The 14,423-nt window shown below is 42.2% G+C and overlaps 1 non-coding gene across 1 annotated transcript; it reads left to right on the top strand.

The window, feature by feature from the left end:
• Nucleotides 1-13,960: 13,960 nt before the first annotated feature.
• LOC148581143 (small nucleolar RNA R71) lies at nt 13,961-14,068 on the top strand. Its single transcript, XR_015896829.1, has one exon. It is a non-coding gene; the product is annotated as a small nucleolar RNA R71 (small nucleolar RNA).
• Nucleotides 14,069-14,423: the final 355 nt, after the last annotated feature.

Raw genomic sequence — 14,423 nt, forward strand, 5'->3', positions numbered from 1 at the left:
CCCCTACACAAGGAGAGTCAACTTTGATCAAAGGTTGGACCAAGTCCTTATGGACATATGTGTAGAAGGAGCTCAATGGAAGATTGACTACAAAGGCAAGCCGGTTCAACTAAGAAGATTGGACCTCAAGCCTATAGCTAGAGGATGGTTGGAGTTTATTCAATGCTCAATCATTCCCACTAGCAACCGGTCTGAAGTTACTATAGACCGGGCCATCATGATCCATAGCATCATGATTAGAGAAGAGGTGGAAGTTCATGAGATTATACCTCAAGAACTCTACAAGGTGGCTGACAAGTCCTCCACTATGGCAAGGTTAGCCTTTCCTCACCTCATTTGCCACCTATGCAATTCAGCTGGGATTGACATAGAGGGAGATATCCTCATTAAAGAGGAAAAGCCCATCACTAAGAAAAAGATGGAGCAAGCAAGAGAGCCCAGTCATGGAGCTCAAGAGGCGGTTGAAGCTCATCACCATGAGATTCCGGAAATGCCTCAAATGCACTTTCCTCCACAAAACTATTGGGAGCACATCAACACCTCCCTAGAAGAATTGAGTTCCAAAATGGGACAACTAAGGGTGGAACATCAAGAGCACTCCATCATGCTGCATGAAATAAGAGAAGATCAAAAGGCAATGAGGGAGGAGCAACAAAGACAAGGAAGAGACATAGAAGAGCTCAAGGACATCATTGGTTCCTCAAGAAGGAAACGCCACCATCACTAAGGTGGATTCATTCCTTGTTCTTGCTTTCTCTGTTTTTCGTTTTCTATGTTATGTGCTTATCCATGTTGTGTCTTCATTACATGATCATTAGTAGTTAATAACTTTGTCTTAAAGATATGAATGTCCTATGAATCCATCACCTCTCTTAAATGAAAAATGTTTTAATTCAAAAGAACAAGAAGTACATGAGTTTCGAATTTATCCTTGAACTTAGTTTAATTATATTGATGTGGTGGCAATGCTTCTTGTTTTCTGAATGTATGCTTGAACAGTGCATATGTCTTTTGAAGTTGTTGTTTAGGAATGTTAAATATGTTGGCTCTTGAAAGAATGATGACTAGGAGACATGTTATTTGATAATCTGAAAAATCATAAAAATGATTCTTGAAGCAAGAAAAAGCAGCAAAAAAACAAAGCTTGCAGAAAAAAAAAAAATAGGCGAAAAAATAGAAAGAAAAAGAAAAAGCAAGGAGAAAAAGCCAATAACCCTTAAAACCAAAAGGCAAGGGCAAATAAAAAGGATCCCAAGGCTTTGAGCATCAGTGGATAGGAGGGCCTAAAGGAATAAAATCCTGGTCTAAGCGGCTAAACCAAGCTGTCCCTAACCATGTGCTTGTGGCGTGTAGGTGTCAAGTGAAAACTTGAGACTGAGCGGTTAAAGTCAAGGTCCAAAGCAAAAAAAGAGTGTGCTTAAGAACCCTGGACACCTCTAATTGGGGACTTTAGCAAAGCTGAGTCACAATCTGAAAAGGTTCACCCAATTATGTGTCTGTGGCATTTATGTATCCGGTGGTAATACTGGAAAACAAAATGCTTAGGGCCACGGCCAAGACTCATAAAGAAGCTGTGTTCAAGAATCATCATACTGAACTAAGAGAGTCAATAACACTATTCGAAATCTGAAGTTCCTATAGATGCCAATCATTCTGAACCTCAATGGATAAAGTGAGATGTCAAAACTATTCAAGAGGCAAAAAGCTATAAGTCCCGCTCATATGATTGAAGCTCTGTTTCATTGATAGTTTGGAATTTATAGTATATTCTCTTCTTTTTATCCTATTTGATTTTTAAGTTGCTTGGGGACAAGCAACAATTTAAGTTTGGTGTTGTGATGAGCGGATAATTTATACGCTTTTTGACATTGTTTTTAGTATGTTTTTAGTAGGATCTAGTTACTTTTAGGGATGTTTTCCTTAGTTTTTATGTTAAATTCACATTTCTGGACTTTACTATGAGTTTGTGTGTTTTTCTATGATTTCAGGTATTTTCTGGCTGAAATTGAGGGACTTGAGCAGAAATCAGATTCAGAGGTTGAAGAAGGACTGTTGATGCTGTTGGATTCTGACCTCCCTGCACTCAAAGTGGATTTTCTGGAGCTACAGAACTTGAAATGGCGCGCTTCCAATTGCGTTGGAAAGTAGACATCCAGGGATTTCCAGCAATATATAATAGTCCATACTTTGGCCAAGAATTGACGACGTAAACTGGCGTTCAACGCCAGCCTTCTGCCCAAATCTGGCGTCCAGCGCCAGAAAAGGATCCAAAACCAGAGTTGAACGCCCAAACTGGCACAGAAACTGGCGTTCAACTCCACAAATGGCCTCTGCACGTGCAACACTCAGGCTCAGCCCAAACACACACCAAGTGGGCCCCGGAAGTGGATTTATGCATCAAATACTTACTCATGTAAACCCTAGTAGCTAGTTTATTATAAATAGGACCTTTTACTATTGTATTAGGCATCTTTGGTCTCAGTTTTAATCCATTGTTCATCTTAGGAGACTATTGATCTCGTTTAGGGGGCTGGCCATCTCGGCCATGCCTGGACCTTCACTTATGTATTTTCAACGGTAGAGTTTCTACACTCCATAGATTAAGGTGTGGAGCTCTGCTGTTCCTCAAAGATTAATGAAAGTACTACTGTTTTCTATTCAATTCATCTTATTTCGCTTCTAAGATATCCATTCGCACCGAAGAACGTGATGAAGGTGATGATTATGTGTGACGCTCATCACCATCTCCCCTACGAACGCGTGCCTGACAAACACTTCTGTTCTACATGAAATAAACTAGAATGAGTATCTCTTAGATCTCCTAACCAGAATCTTCGTGGCGTAAGCTAGAATGATGGCGGCATTCAAGAGAATCCGGAAGGTCTAAACCTTGTCTGTGGTATTCCGAGTAGGATTCAATGATTGAATGACTGTGACGAGCTCCTAACTCGGGATTGCAGGGCGTTAGTGACAGACGCAAAAGGATAGTAAATCCTATTCCAGCATGATCGAGAACCGACAGATGAATAGCCGTGCCGTGACAGGGTGCGTGAGCATATTATTCACTGAGAGGATAAGATGAAGCCATTGACAAGGGTGATGCCTCCAGACGATTAGCCGTGCCGTGACAGGGCATTGGATCATTTTCCCGTGAGATGACCGAAAGTAGCCATTGACAGTGGTGATGTATCACATAAAGCCAGCCATGGAAAGGAGTAAGACTGATTGGATGAAGATAGCAGGAAAGCAGAGGTTCAGAGGAACGAAAAGCATCTCCACTCGCTTATCTGAAATCCCTACCAATGATTTACATAAGTATTTCTATCCCTATCTTATTATATTAAATTCGAAAACACCATTATCACTTTATATCTGCCTGACTGAGATTTACAAGGTGACCATAGCTTGCTTCATACCAACAATCTCCGTGGGATTCGACCCTTACTCACGTAAGGTATTACTTGGACGACCCAGTGCACTTGCTGGTCAGTTGTATCGAAGTTGTGACAATTATGAATTAAGATCAAAGCACCAAGCTTTGGAGCCATTACCAGGGATTGTTCGAGCCTGGACATCACAATTTCGTGCACCAGCATCCTACAGGTGAGCCATACATGGCGGAGCCACGACAGATCACTTTGCATGAGCAAGGAGCTCCGGATATCATACTTCAACCGTTGCAAGCAAGGTATCCTAACTTTGATCCAAACTTTGAATTGAAGAGTAGCTTAATACATCTACTTCCTAAATATCATGGGTTGCTGGGTCAAGACCCCATCCGACATCTAAGAGATTTTCAAGTTGCTTGTTCTACGGCTCGAAGGCATGGAGCCGATGAGGTGGCTATCATGGTTTTTGCTTTCCCTTTCTCTCTTGAAGGGCAAGCGAAGACATGGTTTTATTCGCTACCGGATGAGATTGTGACCAATTGGGATTTCTTGAGAAGAGAGTTTCTAGGTAAATTCTTCCCACCGGAGAAGATCGATTACATCCGGAAGGAGATTTTGGGTATAATGCAAAAAGACCAAAAGAGTTTGTACGAGTATTGGTCTCTGTTCAAGAGGCTATTGGAATTTTGTTCACACCATGGAATGAACACTCACTTGCTCATTAGCTACTTCACCGGAGGTCTTTGTGTAGAAGATAGAAGATTGCTCACCGCTTCTAGTGGTGGTTCCCTTTCGAAAAACAAAACAGAGGGAGAAGCTTGGAATTTGATAAAGGATGTTGCCGAGGCTACACAACATACAAAGGTGAGAAGTAATCCTCTCAAGGGTGTGGTAGAACCATCTCCTTCCGAATCAAGCCTAACCAAAGTACTTGGGGATATGACTACCATCTTTACGCAAATACAAAAGGATCAAAAAGAATACTACTCCATCCAAGCCGTCCAAGCCCCACCTCCAGTTGCTCAACTTGAAGGCCCTCCTAGGATTTGTGGTTTGTGCTCTAGCACCACACATTACACCGATCAATGCCATCAAATTCAAGAGGAACATGCTCTTGTAGTGGCCAATGTGAATTACAACAACCGTTCACCCTATCATTCTCAAGGCCAAAACAACTACCCTTATAGTAGTAATCAACATCAAGGGTGGAGGGATAATGCACAAGGGAGCAATCAAAACCAAAGATGGAACAACTCTTCTTCTCATCACAACAACAACCAATCTCCATCCCAATACCACCATAACAACACCAACTACCAAGCCAACCAAGGCCACTCCAACCAAAACCAAAACAACTACACCAAATTCCAAGCACCACACCATAGACAACAATCTAACCAAACTCCTCCATCTTCCAATAATCAAGTTGATGAGCTTAGAGCTGCCATGGAGAAACGGGACGAGAGCAACAAGCGTCAATTTGATGTCTTGGGCGCCCAATTGGCTAACCTCACCAACAAGCTTTCAAAGATGACCATGTTAAACCAACCCTCAACCCCCAACAACAACACCAACCAACCCTCAAGCTTTTCTAACCTTCCATCCCAACCCCAACCAAACCCGAAGGGCGGTCTCAATGCCATCACTCTATGGTCGGGGACTACATTGGAGGAGATAGCTCCAAGGGTCATGGGAGACATTCATGAGGAAGAAGTGGTTGTTGAAGCTCCACATGAAGAAGAGGTGGTAGACAAAAGGCATGAGGAAGAAGGAGTAAGCCTCAAGGAACCCAAGAGGAAAGCTATAGTGGATGAGTCTATTCCTATTCCATTCCCATCCATGGTGAAGAAAGCAAAGAAAATACCGGAATTTGATTTGAACATGCTTCAAGTGTTCAAGAAGGTCGAGGTAACCATACCACTTCTTGATGCTATTCAACAAATTCTAAAGTATGCAAAATTTTTGAAAGACTTGTGTACACACAAAGATAGGATAGGAGAATTGGAGACATTATCCTTGGGTAGTTCAATTTCTTCCTTGATGGAACCTATTCCAAAGAAATATGGTGACCCTGGACCCTGTTTGGTGTCTTGTTGTATTGGTGGGTGCACTTTTCATGATTGTATGTGTGACCTGGGGACTTGTGTAAGCATCATGCTGCTTTCAATCTATGTGCGGTTGAATTTAGCTCTATTAAAGAAGTCGGCGGCGAGGTTTGCCTTAGCCGATAAAAGTATGATCACGGTGATGGGAATAGCAGAAGATGTACTTATGGCGATCAAGGATTTTGTTTTTCCAGTTGACTTTTACATCCTTGAAATGCCTCCAACAGAAAATAGAAGCTCATCATCCGTTCTACTTGGTAGACCCTTTCTCAAGACCTCTAAATTCAAGTTAGATGCCTTTACCGGCATGTATTCCTTTGAGGTTGGAGACAAGACTATCAAGTTCAATTTAGAAGAAGCCATGAAGCATCCTCCCGAAGAGCATTCCGTGCTCTGATGTGATGTAATTGATGAAGTGGTAGCGGAAGTGCAAGAAGAAGACTACAACAAGTTGTGCTACCCTATTGTTGAGGAGACGGATGACCAAGAGGATGAACATGAGAAAGTTGTTAAGAATGAACTCCATGAGCTTGATGAAAAGGAAACTCAGCTTGAGGAAAAGAGTGAACTGAAGCCCCTTCCATCTCATTTGAAGTATGCTTTCTTAGAGGACAACCAAAAGTTTCCGGTCATTATCGCTAGTGAGCTTTCAAGTGAAGAGGAAGAAAAGCTCCTAGATGTTCTAAGAAAGTAAAAAAAAGCAATTGCATGGAGCCTAGCTGATATTGTGGGGATTGACCCTCGCAAGTGCATGCATCGCATATTTCTCCAAGAGGGAGCTAGACCGGTTAGGCAACCGCAAAGAAGGCTCAACCCAACTATCCTCTATGTGGTGAAGAAAGAGGTCACGAGATTACTTGATGCGGGTATCATATACCCAATTTCTGACAGTGAGTGGGTGAGCCCGGTCCAGGTTGTTCCCAAGAAATCGGGCATCACTGCGGTTAAAAAAGATGATGGTGAAGTGGTCACCAAGAGAGTACAAAATGCATGGCGAGTGTGCATAGATTATAGAAGATTGAACGCCGCTACAAGAAAGGACTACTACCCTTTGCCCTTTATCGATCAGATGTTGGACCGTTTGGCAAGTAAATCCCATTATTGTTTTCTTGATGGATTCACTGGTTACTTCCAGATTCACATTGCTCCTGAAGATCAGGAAAAGATCACATTCACTTGTCCATTTGGCACCTTTGCCTATAAAAGGATGCCATTTGGACTATGTAACGCACCCGCTACTTTTCAGCGGTGTATGACGAGTGTCTTTTCTGATCTAATGGAGAATTGTCTAGTAGTCTTTATGGATGACTTCAGTGTTTATGGTACTTTATTTGATTGTTGCTTAGAGAACTTGGCCAAGGTCTTAGCTAGATGTGTTGACACTAACCTTATCTTGAATTTTGAAAAATGTCACTTTATGGTAAGACAAGGTATCGTGTTAGGACATGTAGTATCTCATGAAGGCATTTCTGTAGACCCGGCCAAGGTCGATGTTATCACCACTTTACCTCAGCCCTCATCTGTGAGGGAGGTCCACTCGTTTTTAGCACATGCAGGATTCTATAGGCACTTTATCAAAGATTTCAGCAAGATTGCTTTGCTATTGTCGCGCCTACTCCAAAAAGATGTGGGTTTTGAGTTTGACAACGAATGTGTGAAAGCTTTTGAAGAGCTAAGGAGAGTTCTTACCACGGCACCGATTGTGCGAGGCCCCAACTGGACGTTGCCATTCGAGATAATGTGCGATGCGTCAAACCATGCTGTAGGTGCCGCGCTTGCACAACGCGATGGTGAACTCCCTTATGTCATTGCTTACTCTTCTAAAACACTAGATGCAGCACAATCCAACTATACCACTACTGAAAAGGAACTCCTAGCTATTGTTCATGCTTTAGATAAATTTAGATCTTATTTGCTAGGATCAAAGATAGTGGTATACACGGATCATGCAGCTTTAAAGTACTCATTGACAAAGAATGAGTCAAAGCCTAGACTCATACGTTAGATCTTGCTTTTGTAAGAATTCGACATTAAGATTAGGGACCGGAGTGGATCTCAAAACTTGGTTGCGGATCATTTAAGCCGCATTGAGAATTTAAAATTTGACCCATTTCCGATCAATGACTCATTCCCATTGGATAGTTTACATGCTGTGTCAGATAGTTTTCCTTGGTTTGCCCCAATGGAAAACTAATTGGTTGCAAAACTCTTCCCTCCCAACTTTTCTAAACACCAAAGGGATAAGTTGAGAAGTGATTCCAAATACTATATTTGGGATGACCCTCACTTGTGGAAGAGGGGAGTGGACCAAGTAATTCAAAGATGTGTCCCGAAGTCTGAAATCCAACCCATTCTTGAAGCTTGCCATTCGTCCAAATGTGGTGGCCATTTTGGCCCACAAAGGACCGCTAAAAAGGTGTTGGATTGTGGATTTTGGTGGCCAACCTTATTCTAGGATGCTAACCGGTTCTGTGTGTCTTGCCATCAGTGTCAGAAGTCGGGAAACACATCCCAAAGGGATAAAATGCCCCAGCAACCTATGCTGTTCTGCGAGATATTTGATGTATGGGGCATTGACTTTATGGGTTTGTCAGGCACGCGTTCATAAGGTAGAAGGATGATGAGCGTCACACATAATCATCACCTTCATCACGTTCTTGGGTGCGAATGGATATCTTAGAAGCGAAATAAGAAGAATTGAATAGAAAACAGTAGTACTTGCATTAATCTTTGAGGAACAGCAGAGCTCCACACCTTAATCTATGGAGTGTAGAAACTCTACCGTTAAAAATACATAAGTGAAGGTCCAGGCATGGCCGAGATGGCCAGCCCCCTAAAACGTGATCAAAGGATCATAAGGTAATCCAAAGATGAACTATGGAATAAAACTGAGACCAAAGATGATCCTAAGATCCTAAGATGATCAAAAGATACCTAATACAATAGTAAAAGGTCCTATTTATAATAAACTAGTCACTAGGGTTTACATGAGTAAGTAATTGATGCATAAATCCACTTCCGGGGCCCGCTTGGTGTGTGTTTGGGCTGAGCTTAAGTGTATCACGTGCAGAGGCCATTTGTGGAGTTGAACGCCAGTTTCTGTGCCAGTTTGGGCGTTCAACTCTGGTTTTGGATCCTTTTCTGGCGCTGGACGCCAGATTTGGGCAGAAGGCTGGCATTGAACGCCAGTTTACGTCGTCAATTCTTGGCCAAAGTATGGACTATTATATATTGCTGGAAAGCCCTGAATCTCTACTTTCCAACGCAATTGGAAGCGCGCCATTTCGAGTTCTGTAGCTCCAGAAAATCCATTTTTAGTGCAGGGAGGTCAGAATCCAACAGCATCAGCAGTCCTTTTTCAACCTCTGAATCTGATTTCTGCTCAAGTCCCTCAATTTCAGCCAGAAAATACCTGAAATCACAGAAAAACACACAAACTCATAGTAAAGTCCAGAAATGTAAATTTAACATAAAAACTAATGAAAACATCCCTAAAAGTAACTAGATCCTACTAAAAACATACTAAAAACAATGCCAAAAAGCGTATAAATTATCCGCTCATCACAACACCAAACTTAAATTGTTGCTTGTCCCCAAGCAACTGAAAATCAAATAGGATAAAAAGAAGAGAATATACTATAAATTCCAAACTATCAATGAAACAGAGCTTCAATCATATGAGCGGGACTTATAGCTTTTTGCCTCTTGAATAGTTTTGGCATCTCAGTTTATTCATTGAGGTTCAGAATGATTGGCATCTATAGGAACTTCAGATTTCGAATAGTGTTATTGACTCTCCTAGTTCAGTATGATGATTCTTGAACACAGCTTCTTTATGAGTCTTGGCCGTGGCCCTAAGCACTTTGTTTTCCAGTATTACCACCGGATACATAAATGCCACAGACACATATTTGGGTGAACCTTTTCAGATTGTGACTCAGCTTTGCTAAAGTCCCCAATTAGAGGTGTCCAGGGTTCTTAAGCACACTCTGCTTTTGCTTTGGACCTTGACTTTAACCGCTCAGTCTCAAGTTTTCACTTGACACCTACACGCCACAAGCACATGGTTAGGGACAGCTTGGTTTAGCCGCTTAGACCAGGATTTTATTCCTTTAGGCCCTCCTATCCACTGATGCTCAAAGCCTTGGGATCCTTTTTATTTGCCCTTGCCTTTTGGTTTTAAGGGTTATTGGCTTTTTCTGCTTGCTTTTTCTTTTTCTTTCTATTTTTTTTTCGCCCTTTTTTTTTTTCTGCAAGCTTTGTTCTTTGCTGCTTTTTCTTGCTTCAAGAATCATTTTTATGATTTTTCAGATTATCAAATAACATGTCTCCTAGTCATCATTCTTTCAAGAGCCAACATATTTAACATTCTTAAACAACAACTTCAAAAGACATATGCACTGTTCAAGCATACATTCAGAAAATAAGAAGCATTGTCACCACATCAATATGATTAAACTAAGTTCAAGGATAAATTCGAAACTCATGTACTTCTTGTTCTTTTGAATTAAAACAGTTTTTATTTAAGAGAGGTGATGGATTCATAGGACATTCATAATCTTTAAGACATAGTTACTAACTACTAATGATCATGTAATGAAGACACAAACATAGATAAGCACATAACATAGAAAACGAAAACAGAAGAAATAAGAACAAGGAATAAATCCACCTTAGTGATGGTGGCGTTTCCTTCTTGAGGAACCAATGATGTCCTTGAGCTCTTCTATGTCTCTTCCTTGTCTTTGTTGCTCCTCCCTCATTGCTTTTTGATCTTCTCTTATTTCATGAAGCATGATGGAGTGCTCTTGATGTTCCACCCTTAGTTGTCCCATATTGGAACTCAATTCTCCTAGGGAGGTGTTGATTTGCTCCCAATAGTTTTGTGGAGGAAAGTGCATTTGAGGCATTTCCGGAATCTCATGGAAATGAGCTTCTTGCGCCTCTTGAGCTCCATGACTGGGCTCTCTTGCTTGCTCCATCTTTTTCTTAGTGATGGGCTTTTCCTCTTTAATGAGGATATCTCCCTCTATGTCAATTCCAGCCGAATTGCATAGGTGGCAAATGAGGTGAGGAAAGGCTAACCTTGCCATGGTGGAGGACTTGTCAGCCACCTTGTAGAGTTCTTGAGGTATAATCTCATGAACTTCCACCTCTTCTCCAATCATGATGCTATGGATCATGATGGCCCGGTCTATAGTAACTTCAGACCGGTTGCTAGTGGGAATGATTGAGCATTGAATAAACTCCAACCATCCTCTAGCTACAGGCTTGAGGTCCAATCTTCTTAGTTGACCCGGCTTGCCTTTGGAGTCAATCTTCCATTGAGCTCCTTCTACACATATGTCCATAAGGACTTGGTCCAACCTTTGATCAAAGTTGACTCTCCTTGTGTAGGGGCGTGCGTTCTCTTCCATGCATGGCAAGTTGAACGCCAACCTCACATTCTCCGGACTAAAATCTAAGTATTTCCCCCGAACCATTGTAACATAGTTCTTTGGATCCGGGTTCTTACTTTGATCATGGTTCTTGGTGATCCATGCATTGGCATAGAACTCTTGAACCATTAGGATGCCGACTTGTTGGATGGGATTTGTTAGAACTTCCCAACCTCTTCTTTGAATTTCATGTCGGATCTCCGGATACTCATTTCTTTTGAGTTTAAAAGGGACCTCGGGGATCACCTTTTTCTTGGCCACAACATCATAGAAGTGGTCTTGATGGGCTTTGGAGATGAACCTTTCCATCTCCCATGACTCGGATGTGGAAGCTTTTATCTTCCCTTTCCCTCTTCTAGAGGATTCTCCGGTCTTGGGTGCCATCAATGGTAATGGAAAAACAAAAAAGCTATGCTTTTGCCACACCAAACTTAGAATATTGCTCGCCCTCGAGCAATAAACAAAAGAATAGAAGAAGAAGAAGAAGAAATATGGAGAGGGAGAGGGAGATGTGGTTTCGGCCAAGGAGAGTGTAGAGGGGTGTGTTGCGTGAATTTGATGAAGAATGGAGGTCTTTATATAGGGAAGGGAGGGGGGTTAAGGTTCGGCCATATGGGTGGGTTTGGGTGGGAAATTGGTTTTGAATTTTGAAGGTAGGTGGAGTTTATGAGGTAGGTTTATGGGGAAGAGTGGATGGATGTGAGTGGTGAAGGTTTAGTGGGAAAGAGAGATTGAGGTGATTGGTGAGGGGTTTTTGGGGAAGAGTGTTTATGGGGTTGTGTGAAAGAGAGTGGTGAGAAGAGGTGAGTGGAGGTAGGTGGGGATCCTGTGGGGTCCACAGATCCTGAGTGGATCCTGTGGGGTCTACAGATCCTAAGATGATCCTGTGGGGTCCACAGATCTTGAGGTGTCAAGGCATTTACATCCCTGCACCCATTAGGCATGTAAAAATGCCTTTGTACCCAACTCTGGGCGTTCAGCGCCAGGTTGGTGACCATTTTGGGCGTTCAACGCCCATTTGCTGCCATTTCTGGCATTGAATGCCAGAACCATGCTTGTTCTGGGCGTTCAGCGCCAGGTTGCTCCCATTCTGGGCGTTCAGCCCCAGAACTATGCTCTGTTCTGGCGTTTGAACGCCAGACAGATGCTCCTCCAGGGTGTGATTTTTCTTCTGCTGTTTTTGATTCCGTTTTTGATTTTTTTGTTTATTTTGTGACTCCACATGATCATGAACCTAAGAAAACATGAAAAACAATAAAAATAAGAATTAGATAAACATTGGGTTGCCTCCCAACAAGCGCTTCTTTAATGTCAATAGCTTGACAGTGGGCTCTCATGGAGCCTCACAGATGTGCAGAGCTTTGTTGAGGCTCTCCAACACCAAACTTAGAGTTTGGATATGGGAGTTCAACACCAAACTTAGAGTTTGGTTGTGGCCTCCCAACACCAAACTTAGAGTTTGACTGTGGGGGCTCTGGTTGACTCTGCTTGGAGAGAAGCTTTTCCTGCTTCCTCTCCATGGTTGCAGAGGGAGATCCTTGAGTTTTGAATACAAGGGAGTTCTCATTCCATTGAAGGAATATTTCACCTCTGTCAACATCAATCACAGCTCTTGCTGTGGCCAGGAAAGGTCTTCCTAAGATGATGGATTCATCCTCTTCCTTTCCAGTATCCAGGACTATGAAATCAGTAGGTATGTAAAGGCCCTCAACCTTTACTAATACATCTTCTACTTGTCCATAAGCCTGTTTTCTTGAGCTGTCTGCCATCTCCAGTGAGATTTTAGCAGCTTGCACCCCATAGATTCCCAGTTTCTCTATTACAGAGAGGGGCATGAGGTTTATTCCTGAACCAAGGTCACACAGAGCCTTAAAGATCATGGTGCCTATGGTACAGGGTATTATGAACTTTCCAGGATCCTGTCTCTTCTGAGGCAATGTCAGTTGATCCAGATCACTTAGTTCATTGATGAACAAGGGAGGTTCAACTTCCCAAGTATCAATGCCAAACATTTTGGCATTCAGCTTCATGATTGCACCAAGAACTTGGCAGTTTGCTCTTCAGTAACATCCTCATTCTCTTCAGAAGAGGAATACTCATCAGAGCTCATGAAGGGCATAAGGAGGTTCAATGGAATCTCTATGGTCTCTAAATGAGCCTTAGAGTCCTTTGGTTCCCCAGAGGGAAGCTCCTTATTGATCACTGGACGTCCCTGGAGGTCTTCCTCCTTGGGATTCACGTCCTCTCCTCTCCTCATAGGTTCGGCCATGGCACTTATGTCAATGTCCTTGCACTCTCCTTTTGGGTTCTCTTCTGTATTGCTTGGGAGAGTACTAGGAGGGATTTTAGTGATCCTTTTACTCAGCTGGCCCACTTGTGCTTCCAGATTTCTAATGGAAGACCTTGTTTCATTCATGAAACTTACAGTGGCCTTAGATAGATCAGAGACTAGATTTGCTAAATTAGAAGCATTTTGTTCAGAGTTCTCTGTTTGTTGCTGAGTTGATGATGGAAAAGGCTTGCTATTGCTAAACCTGTTTCTTCCACCATTATTAAAGCCTTGTTGGGGCTTTTGATCCTTCCATGAGAAATTTGGATGATTTCTCCATGTTGAGTTATAGGTGTTTCCATAAGGTTCACCTAAGTAATTTACCTCTGCTATTGCAGGGTTCTCAGGATCATAGGCTTCTTCTTCAGAAGATGCCTCTTGAGTACTGTTGGATGCAGCTTGCATTCCATGCAGACTCTGAGAAATCATATTGACTTGCTGAGTCAATATTTTATTCTAGGCCAATATGGCATTCAGAGTATCAACTTCAAGAACTCCCTTCTTCATAGGCGTCCCATTACTCACAGGATTCCTTTCAGAAGTGTACATGAACTGGTTATTAGCAACCATGTCAATGAGTTCTTGAGCTTCTGCAGGCGTTTTCTTTAGGTGAATGGATCCACCTGCAGAAGTGTCCAGTGACATCTTTGATAGCTCAGATAAACCATCATAGAATATATCCAGGATGGTCCATTCTGAAAGCATGTCAGAAGGACACTTTTTGGTCAACTATTTGTATCTTTCCCAAGCTTCATAGAGAGATTCACCTTCTTTCTGTCTGAAGGTTTGAACATCAGCTCTAAGCTTGCTCAGCTTTTGAGGAGGAAAGTACTTGGCTAAGAAAGCCGTGACCAGCTTATCCCAAGAGTTCAGGCTGTCTTTGGATTGAGAGTCCAACCACAATCTAGCTCTGTCTCTTACAGCAAAAGGGAAAAGCATGAGCCTGTAGACTTCAGGATTTACTCCATTAGTCTTAACAGTATCACATATCTGCAAGAATTCAGTTAAGAACTGAAAAGGATCTTCAGATGGAAGTCCATGAAACTTGCAGTTCTGCTGCATTAGAGAAACTAATTGAGGTTTAAGCTCAAAGTTGTTTGCTCCAATGGCAGGAATGGAGATGCTTCTTCCATGTAAATTGGAATTAGGTGCAATAAAGTCA

The sequence above is a fragment of the Arachis ipaensis genome, chromosome B10 (assembly GCF_059453495.1).
Source record: "Arachis ipaensis isolate K30076 ecotype BB chromosome B10, ASM5945349v1, whole genome shotgun sequence".
Lineage (NCBI taxonomy): Eukaryota > Viridiplantae > Streptophyta > Magnoliopsida > Fabales > Fabaceae > Arachis > Arachis ipaensis.